A 6928-nucleotide genomic window follows, 5' to 3' on the forward strand; every position below is an offset into this window, starting at 1 on the left:
AAGCACTAAGCACTCTCACAAGTGTGCTTAAGCATATATGATGTACAATGAAGCTCTAAGGTGGTTGGAGATGTTCTTCAAGTGTAGTAAGCTTTCAGCAACTCCAGCTACTTCAAATGACCCGGCCTTGGGGGTATATATAGGCAGCCCAAGCAAATATAGCCGTTGGAGAAAAGCTGCCAGAAAAACACTTAACGCCGGTTAATCCGACGTACCTCCAAAAGCCATCGTCGGTTCAACCGGTGATACTAAACTGCCCGCCTCAAAAACTAGCCATTGTGTGTACGGGCAATCAACCGATGCTGCGTCGGTTTAACCGGTGAGTGTAGTTATCCTGTGAACTCTGAAAAACCAACTCTCTGGACAACTGCACCGACGTTCACCAAGACCCAATCGTCGGTTCATCCGGTGTATAGACCTTGCCTCAGCTACTGTGTCCATTGCACCGACGTATTCAAATTCCCTAACGTCGGTTCAACTGGTGAAACCAAAATTCCTGATGTGCTCCAAGTCAATGCACCGACGTATGTGATTTTCTCAGCGTCGGTTTAACCGGTGATACTAAAGTATCTCGGTGTGCTCCAAGTCAATGCACCGACATATGTGATTTTCTTAGCGTCGGTTCAACCGGTGATACTAAAGTATCTCTGTCTTGATTTCTTTGACTTGGTTTCTTTGAGGGTCTCTTCAATTCTTTGTCATCACTTGAACCTAAAAGCCTAAGAATGGTCACCTTAACAATCATATTAGTCCAAGTGTTGTGTTGTCTATATCAATCACCAAAACATTATATTGAAATATGGCATGAGAGAACATTTTTGCTACACCCGCCGCCGCTGGATCCGGCCCTGCCGCCACCGGATATGGCCCTGGGAGGGCGCGCCGCCGCCGTACGCGATCGGGGAGGGGCTCGCCGGCCTTTGGAGGATGGAGGAGGGCCGCCGCCATATCCTGCGCCGCCGAGCCCAGGAGGAGGAGGCGGCGGGATGCGACAGCGGTGGCTGATGGGCGCGCGCGGGCCTGTTATGGGCTCGGCGGGCTTTTATTTTTATTTTTTTGATTTACCGAGGCGGGCATGGAAACTGCCTCGATTAACCGTGACCATACCTCCGAGGTGGTTGGGCCTGCCCGCCTCGGAAAATAGTTTTTGACCGTCTCGGAAAATAATTTTTGTAGTGGTTCACATAACTGAGGGCTCTTGCAAATGCTCAAAATGTTGTTGTACAAGCAAAGCAAGGCAAGTTGTTTTGGTCTATTTACCCATGGCAACTTACTGTGAGCAGTGTACTACTAGTGTAGGATGGATAGATCTAGTGAAGTGATGCTGGGTCGATGGTGAGTAGCTGCCATGCACAACTGGGCTGGTGCCTAATGGTGAGTAGCTGCCATGCACAACTGGGCTGGTGCCTTGTACAAGCCTCACATGTGCATCCGATCAGCACTCAGCAGCAATGCCATCCTAGGCTGCAGAAGCACAGCACAAAGTAGAGGTACAGACTGTTCACTCTCTCCCTCTTTCTGTGGTGGCATGCGCATTCATAAACCTGTGCATAAAGGAGCAGGGATTTGTTGCGTTGCGTGCATTTGATGGGTTCCCTGAAGCATGAAGAAAGAGCTGGCACGCAGGGGGGCTCAAGGAGCAGCCTGCCCTGTTTCGTGCAAATAGCAGCTCGGATTCTGCCATCCATCTCGCGATGAGCCGCAGGGACCTGCTATTGTGCAAAGCTGCTTGCTTGCAAAAATGACGACGAAATTTGCCAAAATTGCTGTGGTGCGTGCCATTGAACACATGTGGAATAATGTTTTTCTTTTTTGCCTTTCTTTCGTGCAGTAAACAAATGAAAACAGTGGGACCTTACTTTTGCGCTAGCACATACATTGACGTGTCTGCATTTGGCTCGAGTTCGAACAAGATCCTGAACAAGATCCAGGATTTCCAGTGGAACCTTACCTAATTAAAGCAGGTCTCGAGCAAAACTAGTTGTAGTCTTGTAGGTCCTCTGACATCTATTGAGGACCAACCTGGAACCTAGCACTACTACACGGGTAACCATTTTATGTTGATTACTTTTCAAATTCAAATCACCACACCTTGGTAATAACACTGAGCTTATAAGTACAATAATTAAATGGTTTGTTTGATTGTATGATTATACTTGACTTGTATTCAAATGGGTATTGTCAAACATCTATCCATGAAACTCAGTTATCTCGTAGAATCCTAGAACGATTTTGTACTATAGGCAATAGCCATGTGTTGGCGCGCAGTCTGGGCCAACACACGAATGCGCACGGCCGCGCGACGTGAGGAAGAGCACGATGTGGCGCTTCCTGCGTGGAGCGGTTAAACTGGTCAATGGGACCGGTGAGACCGATCGCTAGGTAGAACGGCGAAATCCGACGAACGCTCGCTCGTGAGGGATTCTGTCAGGGCAAGCGCATGTATGGTTGTTCTAGGATCGGCAAGTAATCTAAAACGCTTTCAGATGTCGCGGAGACGAAGGAAGAACAACAGATAGGGGCTGGAAGAGTTAGGATTTGAATATAAAGTAAAGGCAATAAAGGATAAAGAAAAAGTAATGTATTGTTGTGTTTTTGATCGTTGGATACCTCAATCAGTCATGGCCCTTTATATTTATAGAGTGGGATGGACTTGCCCTGTAAGAAATACTATTACAAATCTTAAATCTACGAAAATCACTAGTTGTACTCGGATTCTGCTTATATCGGTAAGACCGGTGGGCTCCTGCCGCATCAGCTATAGCACCCAGACCGGTCAGGCCGTCTAGACATACCGGTCAAAACAGTCTGTTTAGGTTGCTGCCAATTTTAGTAGACAACCAAAAACTGTCAGTCTTGTAAAATGAGATTCGTTCTATCCCTACCGGTCTTGAGCCATTCATTCCTAAACCATTCGAAGATTTGGACTAGTAAATGGGGAAAAGTCACGGATTTTCATTTCTTTTATATTGTTAAAAAGTTAACAACCAGAGAGAGATTTAAACGGCGCCACAATTAATATTAGACTTAGAGTAACTATCAGATTAGCTAAATGAATTTGGGTAGGTAAAAAAATAAAAAAACCTAGTGAAAAGGCCATCTGACGGACTCGCTTTTGTCCTCGCCATTGTATTGCGCTCGGCATCTCCGGACCTCCTCTGGCTGTCTTTCCCGAGAGCCTGCACCTTGTCATCCGCTCTGCGTGTGCCTCTTTCTCCTCGCGCTCCTCTCACACGCGGCCTTCCGTCGCCACCACGCTCGGCCGGGTGCCCCGTAGCGACGCCCGTTGTCGCTCCTCCACAGCTCCTCGTCGCCGGATCTGGAGATGGCGCCTTGCTGCTTGGCCGCTTTTGTAGTCGCCGTCGCACATCCATGCGAGCCGCCGCCTCATCGCCGCGCCCGCTATTGCTCGCTCCGCCGCCAGCGCCAGGGCTGGTGGCGTGTGGCGGCCGCCGGGGCTGAAGGCAGGGGCGGCGGCCATCCAGGTGCGCGAGACGGATGGAGTGGCCCACACGATTCAACATTTTGAATATGGAGTGTCTGTTTTTTAGAGTCCATTGGTTAACCCTGGCATTAGAAAACTTTTTTATTTTTAACTAGTCTGTTAGCTTTTCATTTAGCTAGGAATTTTATCTAATTTGTTGGAATTGCTCTGCACGACACTTTCCTTTCTCGTTTGGGTCGAGGCTAAACTTTTATAAAGAAAAGCAAGATTGCTCAGTTCTTTTAAACTACAGCCATCCATGCATGATTGATTTCATGGTCCATATAAAATAAAATAACATGTTTATGGTAACGGTTCCTTGGGCAATGCACTCTCTAAAAAAGTGAATCTGATTAACATAAAAAATAAAACAAATGTACCTCGGTAAACTTTGGTTAGTGTGCCACCTTATCACGAAACTTGAAAACTATGCAACTGCGCGACCTCCGATCATGACTTTGGTGGGTTTGGGCCGGCCACCAAGCACGTCATGTACACTTCAAAGAGCACCAATTCTTTTTTTTTTTCAGGACATAAGGCCATGATCGGAGCTACCGCCGCCGCACTTCTTCTCCCTCTCTCAACTCCATCCTCAAGCTGTACGGTTTCATGGATGGAGTCAAACATGTGAGGCAGCCAGCCTTCGAGCAAATTTGGCTTATCTGAACTCTGAGGGTGTGTTTAGTTGGTGAAAAAATTTGAATTTTGATACTGTAGCACATTTCATTGTTATTTGATAAATAATGTCTAATTATAAATTAATTAGGCTTAAAAATTTAGCTAGTGGTAATCAGTTATATTATGTAATTAGTTATTTTTTAACTATATTTAATACTCCATACATGTATTCGAAGATTCGATATAACAGATATTGGGAAAAACTTTTTGGGAACTAAACAGGTCCTGAAGCAACCATGCAGCAACCTCAACCTGGTGAGGGGACCGACCTGGAGTCATTCAAAGCTCTGCTGGTCCTTTTCTGAACAAGAAGCCGACAAGTTCTAATGGGGCTGCCACCGTCTGTTCCCTCGTCCGCCCGATCGATCGATCGATCGTCCACGACGATGTGGACCACGACAAGACCCATTACCTCCTTACACGATGGACGGCATTCTGCTGCAGGCTTAGAACAAAGGCACGTTTGGATAACGACCAACAAATGAGAGATCCACGTGACATTGGGGATGTATCATCCGTCAACATTATTTGTATCGTCCCCTGCGTGTATATGCTTTCTTTCTGATCTAAATATTATCAGAAAATTCCCTGTGGAGCATCCCAAAAACTTATTCTTCTCTCTATAGCACCCAAACTTGAAAAGTTCTCTATGAATGCACCCAAACCTGAAAACAAAATCAAAGAGGGGCACAAAGATCTTTTTCCCTTGCAGTTAACACCATTAAGTGTCCATACTAACGGAAGTGCTAGATATGGAAGAAAATTTTCCGTGCTGCACTCATAGGGGAGTTTTGATGTTTGGGCGCCATAGAGGGAGAACAAATTTTTGAGTGCTACATAGACAATTTTCTCAAACATTATTGTCCTGCAGATTATGCTTGTCCGGCCTTGTCAACAATGGCGCGCACAAAAAGTAGTTATGCATAACCAGCAATGGTGTGTGCCACTTTAGGTTTCTGACTAGAGATCTCTCTTGTTGTATTTGATAGTAGGAAACCTGGTTTCGTTTTGTGTTTCCATCCCTAAATCTGCAATCTATATATACTTGCTCCATTCTAAATTATAGGTTGTTTTGATATTTTTTGATACATAGTTTTTCTATATATCAAGATATAGTATATATCTAGGTGCATAGCAAACATTATGTATACAGAAATACTAAACGACCTAAACTTTGGAACGACGGATGGACAATTTGTTGTAAACTCTCTGGACTAACCGAACTAGAGTGTTTGCTCAAAAAATAACAAATGACTACAACATTGTTTGTGTAACACCCTAGCTCACACTGCTAGAAAATCTCTCATTAGTACCTGTCGGGAACCCCCGGTTTGTACCGTTTTCCCGACCGGTACCGCTCCTCCGGTACTAAGTGCACGCGCACTTAGTACCGGTCAGCTGGCCCGGTACTAAACGGCCCGTTTAGTACCGGTTGGTAACACCAATCGGTACTAAACTGGCCTGTTTAGTACCAGTTGGTAACACCAACCGGTACTAAACTGCTGGCCACGCCAGCAGCTAGGCCGAGCAGTTTAGTACCAGTTGGTAATACCAATCGGTACTAAACGATTTTTTTTCTTTTTTATGCTTTATATTTGTTCTCTTTTCTTTTCAATTTCAATTAATTAGTATTAGTAGTCGTACTCGCAGCGGTTTGTGTATTCGTACTCGTATCTAGAATTCGTATTTGTATATGGAGCAAAGCAAATAAAAAAATTATATACATATACATACATGGATAAAAGAAATGTTAGAAATTATATACATACATGGATAAAAGACAATAATATTTACAAGTATGAATTCTCATAAGTTTTTTCCGATAAATTCTTCAATAATTCTAATCATCTGCATCGTCATCGGGACCGGCATCCTTCTTGCGGCGTTTGTTGAATTTATTAGCTCGAGCCACACTTATCATTGGATCAGAATAAAATTCACCTTTTGGATTTATCACCTCATCCAACAGGAATCCACAAAGTGCTTCTTGAATTGCCCAGATTCTTTCCGGTTCGATGAGGTTCTCTTTCAGTCTCCAAATCTGTCAACAACAAATAAACACCAATAGTTTAATTTAGTGCCTTTATGGAATTAGATACAAGAAATTGTTACTAATATTATACGTACTTCGAAGTTTTCTTGTGTCACCCTCTTGGTATCTCTACAAAAAAAGTGCATGTGCTCACATACGTAGTATCCGCAGAGGTTGGTTCCTTGTTTCTATTTCAAACATTATATACATATATACATATATACATGTTATGAAATATTCATGCTGTTTGAATAAATGAAAGTAGATGTGCGATATTCGTACTGTCTTGTTACAGTTGAATTCAAGCTCAGTCGGTGTTGACGCGACTCCTAATTGTGTTTTGAGGAACCGAGACCATGCCCTTTGCATGATGTCTACGAGATTTTGATATAATTCTGGTTGCTTATTCAAGGAGTCCCACACAGTAACTCGGGACCGATCGATTTCGATCACAAGTAGGATCCAGTGGAAACTGTTGATACATACATATGGATACAAAAAATGTTAGATATATATACTTATTGGCTAGTTGAAGTGACTCAAAAAGTGAAAGGACTCACTTGAAGTTGTACGGCAACAGAATGAATGTGCGATCGTGCTGCCCTTCCAAGGACATGACTAAATTATTCTCGATCCGATTAGGATATTTGCGTACACACGCCTCATGTATAACATTCGGATCTATAAAGCCAACATTGTAAATCCAGCTCTTCCGGCATTCTTGCATTTTCATC

At 43.9% G+C, this 6928-nt stretch overlaps 1 long non-coding RNA gene across 1 annotated transcript; it reads left to right on the plus strand.

Annotated features, from left to right (window-relative positions):
• Positions 1-3084: 3084 nt before the first annotated feature.
• LOC120699896 lies at positions 3085-4760 on the plus strand. The gene is made up of 2 exons (XR_005685719.1): positions 3085-4111; positions 4385-4760. It is a non-coding gene; the product is annotated as an uncharacterized LOC120699896 (long non-coding RNA).
• The last annotated feature ends 2168 nt before the right edge of the window (positions 4761-6928 follow it).

The sequence above is a fragment of the Panicum virgatum genome, chromosome 1K (assembly GCF_016808335.1).
Source record: "Panicum virgatum strain AP13 chromosome 1K, P.virgatum_v5, whole genome shotgun sequence".
In the NCBI taxonomy this organism is placed as follows: domain Eukaryota; kingdom Viridiplantae; phylum Streptophyta; class Magnoliopsida; order Poales; family Poaceae; genus Panicum; species Panicum virgatum.